This window comes from Macaca nemestrina, chromosome 7 (assembly GCF_043159975.1).
Source record: "Macaca nemestrina isolate mMacNem1 chromosome 7, mMacNem.hap1, whole genome shotgun sequence".
Classification (NCBI taxonomy): Eukaryota; Metazoa; Chordata; class Mammalia; order Primates; family Cercopithecidae; genus Macaca; species Macaca nemestrina.
In genome coordinates this window covers 2,838,195-2,851,857 of record NC_092131.1, presented here as the reverse complement: position 1 = coordinate 2,851,857, position 13,663 = coordinate 2,838,195, and the positions used below count along the sequence as shown (strand labels likewise).

Below are 13,663 nucleotides of genomic sequence, written 5' to 3'. Positions count from 1 at the left end.
GGGAGGTGGAGGTTGCAGTGAGCCGAGATCGCACCACTGCACTCCAGCCTGGGCGACAGAGCAAGACTCCATCTCAAAAAAAAAAAGAAAAAAAAACTAATACCTGGACTTCTGGCCAGGCGCTGTAGCTCACATCTGTAATTCCAGCACTTTGGGAGGCCGAGGTGGGTGGATTGCTTGAGGTCAGGAGTTCGAGACCAGCCTGGCCAACACGGAGAAACCTCGTCTCTACTGAAATACAAAAAAAAAAAAAAAAATTAGCTGGGCTTGGTGGCACATGCCTGTAGTCCCAGCTACCTGGGAGGCCGAGGCAGGAGAATTGCTTGAACCTGGGAGGTGGAGGTTGTAGTGAGCCAGGATCACGCCACTGCACTCCAGCCTGGCAACAGAGCAAGACTTTGTCTCAAAAATAGTAATAATAATAATAATAATAATAATAATAATAATACCTGGACTTCTGCTTTCAAATAGGAAAGACGGGTCCCACAGGCAAGGCCACCACAACTGCTGACAACAGCTGAGGAGGCCGGACACACAGTGAAAACCTCACTTCGAAGGCATCGGGGAGCTGCGGAGGCTGCGAGGACTTAGCAGACTAAAATTCCAGAGAATCAACCGAGGAGGCCGGACACACGGTGAAAACCTAACTGCGAAGGCACCGGAAAGCTGCGGAGGCTGCGAGGACTTAGCAGACTAAAATTCCAAAGTATGGAGAATCGTCAGATAAGCCGGTGACCCACAGCCATCTTTTTACCTGGGGACATTTACTGATCTCGGGCACTGGGCTAAGGATTGAGCTTGGCCCAGGCAGAGAGCTGCAGCTGGGGTAAAAGAAACCAGCAAAGATTCTCACGGTCACAGGGAGGAAAGTGGCAAAATTGGAGTGTCCAGGGCCTCAACCACGCGGCGGGGCCCTCAGCACCACTCCAAGACACTTGTAGGATCTCAATGCTGCTGCAGAAGGAGGCTCAGGAGCAAGCTGAGCAGCTCTGCGAGGCAGGCCTGCACTTCCCACAGCCTTTCAAAGCGGGGAGATCAAGACCTGCCAGGCTCCCAAGCTGAAATCTGAAGAGACCAATCCCCTAAACCAGGGCAAACCAGAGGAAGCCTGAACGCCATCAAACTACACACCAGTCCACCTGGGTCCATCCCCCGCTGGGTTGAGGGACCTGCCCCTCTGTCCATCCTAACTGCCTGAGGATTTTCTCCCAATACAGGCCAGGTGACTCCAATTAGAACAACTCCTGTGCAAATAACAACTGTAATTGCCAGACAAAACATAAACGCCATAATATAAACTCACTAGGCTGGGCGCAGTGGCTCATGCCTGTAATCCCAGCACTTTGGGAAGCCGAGGCAGTTGGATCACCTGAGGTCAGGAGTTCGAGACCAGCCTGGCCAACATGGTGAAACCCCATCTCTATTAAAAATACAAAAATTAGCTGGACGTGGTGGTGGGCACCTGTAATCTCAGCTACTCGGGAGGCTGAGGCGGGAGAATCACTTGAACCGGGAGGCAGAGGTTGTAGTGAGCCGAGATTGTGCCACTACACTCCAGCTTGGGTGACAAGAACAAGACTCCATCTCTCTATATATATGTATGTATATATATACATATATATAAAATATACATATATGTGTGTATATATATAAATGCACTGCATTCTGAGTGACCAAAACCAGACAGAGGCTGTAGGGTGTTGACAATCAGGAAAACGGAATGATCCGAAGAACCAGAGGACAGAGTTTGGGGTGACCATGGCAGCTGGAATGTGAGGAGGAAATCCCAGAAAGGAGAGAGCCATAGACAGGGATTCCCCAAAGACTGCATCAAAAACAGCTCAGATCTTTGGCAGAACTTGAGCTATGTGCACACAGGACAGATCCCAAGCAACTCACATAACCGAAGAGAGATTTACCTGCCAGCCACACAGAGGAGGCAGTGTTTACCGTTTGAGTTCAGTCAGGTTAACTGCTTGATGAAACGAAACCAAAACAGTTAATAATCTGGAGAGGAAGATAACAGAATCTCACGTCCCTACTATGTCGTGTTCACAATGCACAGGGTCAACCCTAAATCAACAGACACATCAAGAAGCAGGCAAATGTGACCGAGAATCAAGAACGAGAACGGATGGGAGCCAGGAGACAAGGGAATATATCCTTAAAGTGCTGAAAGAAAACACATGGCCAACCTAAAATTCTACACCCAGAAAAAATATCCTTCTGAGATGAAAGTGAAATAAAGACTTTTCAGACAAACAAAAGCCAGGAGAATTCATCTTTGACAGATCTGCAGTAAACGGAATATTAAAGGAAATATATCTAGGCAAGAGGAAGATGATCGCAGATGTAAACATGAACGTGTAGAAAAAAATGAAGAATACCAGAAAAAGTAAAATACGTGGGTAAATTTAATTGAATATAGACTGCTCAGAACAATACTCGTAGTATGTTATAGAGTTTAAAATACAAGTAGGCCAGACGCGGCGGCTCATGCCTGTAATCCTAGCACTTTGGGAGGACAAAGTGGGCAGATCGCCTGAGCTCAGGAGTTCGAGACCAGCCTGGGCAACGTGGCGAAACCCCATCTCTACTAAAAATACAAAAAATTAGTTGGGCATGGTGGCGCACGCCTATAATCTTAGGTCTCAGCTACTGGGGAGGCTGAGGCAGAAGAATCACTTGAACCCAGGAGGCAGAGGTTGCAGTGAGCTGAGATTGTGCCATTACACTGCAGCCTGGACAAAAGAGTGAGACCCTGTCTCAAAAAATAAATTAATTAAATAATTTAATTTAATTTAATTTAATACAAGTAAAACCACACATATAACAACCACAACAAAGGAGGTGGAGGATATCTGCAATACAAGTGTACAGCCAAGTACAAAAGACTTATGTCCAGAACATATGTAAAGAACTCCTACAAATCAATAAGAAAAGGATAGACGACTCCCCAGGAAGTGAGCAAAAGGATTTGAAGACACTTCACCAAAGAGGATAGTCCAGCGGTCAGTAAGCATGTAAGAAGATACCCCAATTTCCTTGGCTCTCATGAAAATGCAAATTAAATCACGAAGTAATATCACAACCCACAGACTGGCCAATACGAACAAGGTGAACACTTCCAGTTATCAGCAAGGCTGTGGAGTAACCAGAACCCTCACACATTGCTCGTCACGTGAAAGCCGATAGAACCACTACAGAGAAGTGCTGGATAGTAACTTTTTTTTTTTTTTTTTTTTTTTTTTTTTTGAGACGGAGTCTCGCTCTGTTGCCCAGGCTGGAGTGCAGTGGCTGGATCTCAGCTCACTGCAAGCTCCGCCTCCCAGGTTTATGCCATTCTCCTGCCTCAGCCTCCCGAGTAGCTGGGACTACAGGCGCCCGCCACCTCGCCCGGCTAGTTTTTTGTATTTTTTAGTAGAGATGGGGTTTCACCGTGCTAGCCAGGATGGTGTCGATCTCCTGACCTCGTGATCCGCCCGTCTCGGCCTCCCAAAGTGCTGGGATTACAGGCGTGAGCCACCACGCCCGGCCGATAGTAACTATTAAAGATGAACACAGGTGGACCCGCTGCCAAGTTTCACCCTACAGAAATGCTTGCACCTGTTCACCAAAGACATGTACTGTGTGAGCACGTTCATGGCCACATAAAAGCCAAGAGCCAGAAGCCACTCAAACGCCCATTCGTTGTAGAAGGGATAGATGAGTGGGGGCTGCTCACCCCATGGAATGGCGCTCAGCAGTGACAATGACTGAGGTATAATCTCGTGCAACAAGGGCGACCTTGCAGACTGTATGCTGAGTGGAGGAAAACAGACACTGTGGAATCCCCTTTTAGGAAGGAGGCAAATAAGATGTAGTTATCTGGCCGGGCGCAGTGGCTCACACCTGCAATCCCAGCACTTTAGGAGGCCGAAGCGGGTGGATCACCTGAGGTCAGGAGTTGCAGAGCAGTCTGGCCAACATAGTGAAACCCCGTCTCTACTAAAAATACAAAAATTAGGCCTGGTGCAGTGGCTCACACCTGTAATCCCAGCACTTTGGGAGGCCGAGGCGGGTGGATCACGAGGTCAGGAGATGGAGACCATCCTGGCTAACACAGTGAAACCCCATCTCTACTAAAAAATACAAAAAATTAGCCGGGCGTGGTGGCGGGCTTCTGTAGTCCCAGGTACTCAGGAGGCTGAGGCAGGAGAATGGCGTGAACCCAGAAGGTGGAGGTTTCAGTGAGCCGAGATCATGCCACTGCACTCCAGCCTGGGTGACAGAGCAAGACTCTGATCTCAATAAATAAATAAATTAATTAATAAACAAATAAACACAAAATACAAAAATTAACCAGGCATGGTGGCACATGCCTGTAATCCCAGCTACTCAAGAGGCTGAGGCAGGAGAATCACTTGAGCCTGGGAGGCGGAGGTTGCAGTGAGCCAAGATTGTGCCATTGCACTCCAGCCTGGGCAACAAGAGTGAAACTCCGTCTGAAAAAAAAAAAAAGATACACTTATCCTGGGGGTGCTGATGGGGAGATCTGGGGGTAGAGGGGATGGTCTAATTCTGTCTGGATGTCAGTTAGAGAAGTGTGTTCAGTTTGTGAAGACAGCCCAGGCTGGGCTGGCTGTATCTTTCCATATCTCCACTATATGTCAGTGAAAAGTCAGCTAAACACAATCATTTATTTAACCAGCACATTTGGGAAGCAGAGGAAGGAGGGAACGTGGGAGGAAGCCTGAGTGGTGCTTCTCATTCCCCTACAGAATCAGTAGACCTTGATAATTGTAAAATATGTGGTTACATAAACATAATGACCCAGCCACTTAATGTTTTCCATAGTCATTTTTTTAAATCTAAGGAGATCATTAAGGAACCAGTATCTTTTGTTGTGGTAAAATATTTATCTGAAATGCAGCAACTCTTTCCATTTAAATCCAAATGAAATACAATTTGATATTTTATTTTGAAATAAAGCCTATCATCTTATCGCACTCCGCTTCTCAGCTACTCTTCCCTTCTTCAGCCCTCTTCTCTGTCTCTCTACGTAAGTACCAAGCAAGACATCTGGAACAAGGTTTAGCAATTTAATGAGGGTTATTTCTTAGTGGTTGGATTTAAAGTGACTTTTAGAGACTCTTTTTTGTACGTGTTTGCATTCATTTGCGTTTTAATAACAAGCATTTTTCAAATTAATAAAGCTGTTTTGTTGTGCTCCATCACTAGCTGGGTGACCTGGAGCAAGTTTCTCACCCTTGCTGAGCCTTGGTTTTGGCAACTGTAAAATGCAGATGCTAATATTACCAAATGCATAGGGTTTTTTTAGAAAGATTAAATTAGATTATTTTTCTAAGTGGCTATACAGCACACGAGGCCCTTAATACACAGTAGCTGCTATTATTATTGCCAAACGTAAATAGGGGAGAAAACAACAAAGAGACTCAGCCCTCCCTTCAGGAGGTGATAGTCTGGCAGAAAGAGGCGAGAGCAAATGCCCAGATGGAGCCTCATGAGGAGCCTACTGCCCTGGGCTGCCACAGGCATGATGGGAGGGTAAGAAGGAGCCAGAGGGCTGAAGCCTTGGAGGAACTGAGGAGTGGGCCAGAAGTGGGGGACCGCTGCACCCGCCCTGCAGACTCAGAGGGTCTGAGTCAGCATCCTGTCCTGAGGGTGTTGCCAGGCTGGGGAGCAGGGGAGACCCTGGCCTGCTGTGCCAGCGGAGGACTCCCTACGGGGGCTGTCTGCAGGAAGGTGATGGGTTGGAAAGCCCTGCTGTCCGCAGAGACTCCCATATGAGGAATGGGTGCCTTGGACCTGGTGCTGCAGACAGTGACATGGCTTGGCTCTGTGTCCCCACCCAAATATCCTCTCGAATGGTAATCCCCATGTGTGTAGGGAGGGACCTGGTGGAAGGTGACTGGATCAGGGAGTGGTTTCCCCCAGGCTGTTCTCCTGATAGTGAATTCTCATGAGATCTGATGGTTTAAAAGCAGCAGTTTCCCCTACACTCTCTCTCTCTCGCCACCTTGTAAAGAAGGTACTTGCTTCCCCTTCACCTTCCCCGATGATTGTAAGTTTCCTGAGGCCTCCCCAGCCATGCGGAACTGTGAGTCAATGAAGCCTCTTTCCTTTATAAATTACCCAGTCTCAGGCAGTTCTTTATAGCAGTATGAAGACAGACTAATACGGACAGTATCAGCAGAGGCTTGAGTTCATCCAGTGCTATTGGAAGACTCTGATGGATGGAATACATTGAAGGCACAGCCAAGGTGTGGAGGCTCTTGAGAAGACAAAAGGTGCCCAGCACACAGGTGGAGCTCTCTCCAGAGAGGTTTGCTCAACTCCTGCAGGCAGGAAGAGCTGCCCTGTCCTATAGCCCTCTGCATGCGTCCAGGCATCTCCCACCTGCATCATTTCACCCCCTGACAGCAAGCACCTTGGGGTGGGGTTGTCAGATAAAATACAGAACTCCCAGGTCAATCTGAATTTCAGATAAACAACAAATAAATTTCAGTACAAGAGTGTCTCCTACAATATTTGGGACATGCTGGTGCCAAATATTGCATAGGACATTATATTAGCCCGTTCTCACATTGCTATAAAGAACTACCTGAGGCCGGGTGCAGTGGCTCGCACCTGTAATCCCAGCACTTTGGGAGGCCAAGGTGGGCAGACCACCTGAGGTCAGGATTTCGAGACCAGCCTGACCAATATAATGAAACCCCATCTCTACTAAAAATACAAAAATTAGCCAGGCATGGTGGCAGATACCTGTAATCCCAGCTACTGGAGAGGCTGAGACAGAAGAATCGCTTAAACCCGAGAGGCGGAGGTTGCAGTGAGAGAAGATTGTACCATTGCATTCCAGCCTGATCAACAAGAGCTAAACTCCATCTCAAAAAAAAAAAAAAAAAACAAAAAAAAACTACCTGAGACTGGGTAATTTATTTATTTTTTAATTTTTTTTTTTTTTTTTTTTTTTTTTTTGAGACCGAGTCTCACTCTGTCGCCCAGGCTGGAGTGCAGTGGCTGGATCTCAGCTCACTGCAAGCTCCGCCTCCCGGATTTACGCCATTCTCCTGCCTCAGCCTCCTGAGTAGCTGGGACTACAGGCGCCCGCCACCACACCCAGCTAGTTTTTTGTATTTTTTTTAGTAGAGACGGAGTTTCACCATGTTAGCCAGGATGGTCTCCATCTCTTGACCTCGTGATCTGCCCATCTCAGCCTCCCAAAGTGCTGGGATTACAGGTTTGAGCCACCTCACCCGGCCAAGACTGAGTAATTTATAAAGAAGAGAGGTTTAATTGACTCGTGGTTCTGCAGGCTATACAAGAAGCACAGCTGGGGAGGACTCAGGAAACTTACAGTCATGTTGGAGCAGGAGGAAGAGAGCAAAGGGGAGGTGCTACCCACTTTTAAACAACCAGATCTCCTGAGAACTCACTATCAGGAGAACAGCAAAGGGGAAATCGCATCCATCATCCAGTCACTTCCCACCAGGCCACTCCTCCAAGGCTGCAGATTACAATTTGACATGAAATTTGAGTAAGGACACAAATCCAAACCTTATCAGACATACTTATCCTAAATCTGTATTCATTGTTTATCTGAAATTCAAATTTACCTCCATGCCCTGTATCTTTATTTACTAAAGCTACAACCCACTTGGGTGATGCTGTGCCCTTGCTTACCTGGTACCACCACTGCCAATCCTGTGCCCAGCACATAGCAGGCTTTCAATTAATGTTGAATAGATGTGGGGTGGGTGGATGGGGGATAGATGGATGGTGGGTGAATGGGTGGATGAATGGATGGTGGCTGGATGGGTGGATGGATGAATAGATGGATGGATTGGATGGGTGGATGTGTGGGTAGGTGGTTAGATGGACGGATAGTGGTGGGTGAATGGATGAATAGATGGATGGATGGACAGATGGATAATGGGGGTGGGTGGGTTGGTGGGTGAATAGGTGATGGATGGGTGGATCGGTGGATGGGTGAGCAGATGGATGAGTGGATGGATGGATGGATGGATGGATGGATGGATGGATGGAGCAGGTTGGCTGGGTGGGTGGAAGAGTAGACAGATTGGTGGATAGATGGGTGGATGCCTGGATGGGTAGGTGAATGAATGGGATTTGGACTATGTAAGAGGTTTTAACACTAAGCAGCCTTACGTGCCCCATGACGGGGCCAGGATGGGAGTAAGTGAAGTGCCTGCTGATGGGAAAACTCCCGGCTCTGACACCTCTTATCTCCTCTGGGACTCTCCTGCTCAGATTCTGAATCTGTAAAATGGGAATGTCCAGCAAGAGGAAGCCCCATGTGCTGCCACACAAGTTATATGTCCCTGACCTGGGTGCCTTGCTGGGGTGGTGGGGGGTGACTTGCCTGCAGACTTCAAAGCCCTGCCTGCCTGCCAGGATCCTTGACTTCCCAGCACCAATCAGACATCACGCAAAAGTGACCTCTCCACTCCCAGCACCAAGGAGTTGCCTTTGGACCCTGACCATCCTGATGGCCAGGCCAGGCTGGCCAACACCTCCCCAGCAGCCCTTCGGAGGCCTCCACTGCCCTGTGTCCAGTCTGACACAAGTGTGGCAGGTGGCCATGAGCACCGTGCCCTTCCAGCAAGGCCACTGTGGGCAAGGGCCTCAGTGGGCAAGGGCCTGTGGGCAAGGGCCTCAGGTAGGCAGGTCCGAAGCACCTGCAGACCCCGCACTTAGAAGCTACCACCCCGCTTTTTGAACCTTGTGTTTTAGAAAGGGTCTTCCATTCGTAGCATCTCCCTCTCCCCAGTCCTCCTCCCAGAGACTGTTTAAGGGTGGGCCTGGGAGCCCCAGTGTTCCCAGGGTTATTCCTAGGGGTAGACGTCTCATAAACAATGTTGTCCCTCCTCCCAGGGCCCCAGGGCAAGAAGCAGCCAGCCTGGACCTGCAGCCATTGTGGCCCCAGCCCAGGGGAGGGGACAGCACAATCAGCTCGAAGTGGAGTCAGAGGCAGGTGTTGTGGGGGGGGTGTGGGGACAGCTGGCCTGGCCTGGCCACCTTCCCTGCCTCCTGTGACATCAGCCCATCAATTCCCTCCCTCTTTTGCCCTCACTAGGTTGTGTCTCTGGCCCTTGCGGCCACAAGGTTCCTGACTCCTGTGTCCTTATGAAGAGCCACACACAGCAGCCGGGGGACTGCCCTGCCAGAACCGGCCCAGGATTCCTGCTGGATTCCGTGTGTCAGGACCACCCATTCTAGTAGAAGAGCAGAAAGCCCAGAGGGGCAAATCACATGCCTAGGAAGCAAAGAGGGATCCCTGGCCCAGGGCCGCCTGCGGGGTGAGAGGGCTGAGGCTGGGGTCTGCTGTTACTAGAGCTGAAACCTATGGACCTACCCAGCTCCCGTTTTTGCCACTGGGGAGACCCACGGGGAGGACCTGGGGGGACCGTCAGCCTTGGGTGTTGGTTGCCACATCTGCACGTGACGGGAGAAACATGTCATTCCAGGAGGACAGGAGGGCAGAGCAGCTAAGGGGGGCTGCCCAGACATAGGGGCATCCCGGGTATCCACCCCTGTCCTTTGGAGGCAAGAGAAGGGGCTGCACCCCTGGGTTTGACAGGCAGCAGCCACCTTCCAGAGGGAGAGCTGGCGGGGCCTTACCATACCCCCTTCAGAGTAGCCCCCTCCCCCCACCACTGCCCTGGACTCTGCGGCCAGCAGGCTGGAGGTTCCTAACGCTATGGGGGACAGAAGGCTGTGGCTGGCTGAGGACTTTGTGTCAAGTTCCCACTGCCTCTGGGGACTGGGGACAGCCAGGCCACACGCAGGGGCAGTGGGACTTAGCACCTGAGCCTGCTGAGCTCCGGAGAGCCCTGGAGGTTCTTGGTTCCCCGAGGTGGGGCAGGGAGGAGGGAGTCCCTGGTGTGGCCTGGTTCTGCTAGGCGGATCACTGAACACCCCCCTCCCTGATGAAGAGGCGAGAGCTGCTTCGGGAAGAACCACCTGCCCTCACCCCATTCGGTCTGGGACAGGCAGGGCACTGGCCTGCCGGATGCCCCCACCCCTGTGCCTGCAGCCCTGCTCTGCGCCCGGCTCCCTTACTCCACCTCTTTCCACCTCCTCCCCTTCCTCCTCCTCCCAAGGAGGAGGCAGATGGTGGTGGAAACTCTGCTTCCTTCATTTTCCGGAGCGTGACTCAGCACCGCAGCTGCCGCCTCAGCCCCCACACAGCAGCACGAAGCCTGCCCTCCCCTACAGTGGAGCCCGGGGGCTCCCCAGAGCACCCCTCCTGCAATCCATCTGGACAACGCAGGGCTGCGGGCTGCCGAGCCACCTTCCCCGGCCCCCAGCCCAGCGGACCCCTCATAGGCAGCTAATTTCCCGCGCGACAGCAGAGGGCGGAGTGCAGGCAGGTGGGCGGAGCTACAGTTCCAGATCTCAGGGACACACAGAGGTGACCACAGGGCTTCTTAGCTTCTGGGTGGCCACCCTGCCCAGGAGACTGGGCTGAGCGAAGGGGAGGGGAAGGCCTAGGTGGGACCCCAAGAAAGGACCCATCAGAAAACACAAGGAGGTAGGAAAATAAGAGAAATTTCCAGAAGCAAGAGGCTTGGCCCATGCGGAATGCCACAGAGCCAGGCCTCAACCCACCGGGGAATCTCTGAGGACACTGACAGCAGCCCACCAACATGGCCCCAGGTCCTGCTCTGAGCTCCGGTCGGCCCTCCTCCTCCCTCTATCAGAGCCTCCCCTGGGAGCCCCAGAGATCCTTTCAGCTCCTTCTCTCGGACAAACGAACCCTCCAGGCTGGGAGCCCCTGGTGGCTCCTCCCACTCCCCCCACTCGGCTCCCTCTCTCTGCCTCGCTCCCTTTGCGGTAGGCTTGGCCCAGGAGGGTCCCAGCTGCTCTGTAAGCCCCTGGGGGTGGCCGACGGGGGTCGGCTCCCCACTCTTGCCTGGCCGTAATCCCGGAGCTGTGCCTCGGGATGTGGGCACACAATTGTGCACACGCACATCATCTCGGCAACTGGGGTCTCCTGACAGTCCCCTTCCCAACCCCCAAAACAAGACCTGCCAGTGCCCCCACCCCTTCTTCTCCCTTCTATCCCCCTCCCCACAGCCCTAGGTACAGCTGCAGAAACTGAGGCTCAAAGGGGTCAAGTCCCTTCACTCTACATGGTAGAGCTTGGGTGGTCAGAGACCCCAGACCCCAGTTGAAGGCTCCTGCCCTGACATGGGAAGCCCCTCCTGTGGAGCCTGAGCAGGTGCCCAGGACCAGACGGGCCAGCCCAGGTGGGAGGCTTCCTGCCAGGAGGCCCTAAGGGTGACCTGGCCGGGGACACCAGTGCTCACAGGTCCGGTTGGTCCCAGCCCCAGTTCACCCTCTGTTTGCTAGCAGTGGCCCCTCTCCTCTCCCCCAGGACGCCCGACAGCTCTGCGCAGAGGCCTCATCCCCACCCAGCTGGGCAGACTCCGACCTTGCCACTGGGTTCCTTCCCAGTCTCCAGCCACTCCCCTCTTGCAGCTTCAGTTTCTGCATCTGCAGGTTGGGAGTAATGAGATTCCCCAGCCGGCCCGCTGGGAGGGCTGGGCATCCTGGGGGAGAAGGGGAAGGAAATGCCAGGAGCTGGGTGGAGCCAGGTCAGGGAGGCATGGGCCCAGCCCTAGCCCCAGCAGCCACTCTGTGGGCCCAAGCCAGCCCCGGGCCCTGGGCTTGTCCATCTGTAAGCAGGGTGATGGCACTGCTGGGCGAAGTGGCTGAGGGTGGGCCCAGCCCAGCTGCCCTCCCTAGGTGCCCATCAGGCCCAGCACTGGGGCAGGGCACCCGGCCCAAACCACATGGATGGGGAAAAACCTCCAGCTGGGCTGCCCCGACAGGGATGGAGGCAAACAGGGCTCCCAGGATTCCAGGGCCAGCACAGCTCTGTGGCTCCCATAGTATCAACTCCAGGCCCCAAAAAGGACTGCAGGGGACCAGGCTGCTCCTGGGAGACCCCAGATGTCCTGGCTCTTCTCTAGGGGATCTTGGGCTGAACAGAGGACTGAGGCCCCAGAGGAAGGCAACACAGGGTCAAGACAGGCTCCTGAGGGTCCCCAATCATTTGCAAATTACCTCTGCCCTCTGCAAAGAGTGAATGCTGATTCCCCAGCCTCTACCCAAATATATGCACTCTCTCAGGTTCACGCTTACGCATCCCCTTACCATTCGGCAGATCCCACTGGCTCTGCCCCAGCTCACTCCCTCCGCCTGGCCGTACCATCCTCTGCCGCTCACCAAGGGGGACCCTCCAATCCACTCCCGTGAATCAGGATCCCCAAGCTGCACTCAAGGCCTCTGTCACCTTTCCTTGCTTGTGGAACAAACCCACCCTCCTTCTTCTGACTCTCACTCCTCCCACCTCAGTGTGTGCAGAGGAGCCTTCCCTGCACACAGCTGAAGCGGCCCCGTGGCCCCTACCCTGGACTTTGGCCAGGCCATTGACCAGGCTGCTGCCTCCCACCCATGCCTTGTCATCTGGGTCATTTTTATTGTTGGTAGTTTGGCCTGGCTTGTGGGCTTCACACACACCTCCCATCCAGCAGCCCTAGGAGGTGGGACTGTTATCACCACCCCATCTCAGCAGACAGCACTGTAGCAGAACGAGCCACAGACCAAACTCCTCAGACACCGAGTTAAAGAAGGAAGGGGTTTATTTGGCCGGGGGCATCGGCAAGACTTCTGTCTCAAGAGCCGAGCTCCCCGAGTGAGCAATTCCTGTCCCTTTGAAGGGCTCACAACTCTAAGGGGGTGCCTGTGAGGGGGTTGTGATTGATTGAGCAAGTAGGGGGTACGTGACTGGGGGCTGCATGCACCGGTAATTAGATCGGAACAAAACAAGATCGGGATGTTCACAGTGCATTCCTATACAATGTCTGTAATCTATAGACAACAGAACCAGTTAGGCCAGGGGTCGATCTTTAACTACCAGGCCCAGGGTGCGGTGCTAGGCTGTCTGCCTGTGGATTTCACTTCTGCCTTTTAGTTTTTACTTCTTTCTTTGGAGGCAGAAATTGGGCATAAGGCGATACGAGGGATGGCCTCTTCCCTTAGCACAAGCAGCAGAGCCAGGGCCCAGACCAGCCCAGCCACAGTACCCTCCCGCTGTACCACGGGACTGCGCTGTTCACAGGGCCACTCCTGGCCTCTGAGGAGTCCCTCCAGGTAGGCCAGGCCAGGCCTGTGCTTTGGAATGCAGCCCACGCAGGGCTCCCTGCTGCTCAGGGCAGGGCGGTGGTCCAACAGCTCCCACCCCCCAGGGCCTATGCACCCGCAATGCCCAACCTGCCCAGAACCCCCCAGGTCCAGGAACCACCACTGGGAGGTTGGCAATGACTCAGGCCTTGAGTCAGCAGCATCAGATGAGGACGCAGCCAGCCCTCTGCCAGCATAAGGGAGCCCCAGAAAGCCCCGAGCTCTGCTAGCTGGGCTCGCAGGGACCCCTGGCTGGAAACGAATCAGCTTCATCAGCGCCCAGGAGCCCAGGAGCCACCTCCCAGGGAAAATTCACGCGCACACGCACACACGCACACGCACACGCGTGCACACAGAGGAGGCCTGACATCAGGGTGGGTGGGGTTGACTAACACCAACCCAGAGAAGAGAAACCAGAGATGGTGGGGCGCAGTGGGCAGTGAGGTGG

General features: G+C 53.0%; 1 long non-coding RNA gene across 1 annotated transcript in view; it reads right to left on the bottom strand.

The window, feature by feature from the left end:
• The window catches only part of LOC105489838 (uncharacterized), a 29,260-nt gene extending 17,714 nt beyond the window's left edge, over window positions 1-11,546 (bottom strand). The window contains exon 1 of the long non-coding RNA XR_003019884.2: window positions 11,462-11,546. This is a non-coding gene — a long non-coding RNA (uncharacterized lncRNA). The remainder of the gene's footprint in view (window positions 1-11,461) is intronic.
• Between the last annotated feature and the right edge of the window lie 2,117 nt (window positions 11,547-13,663).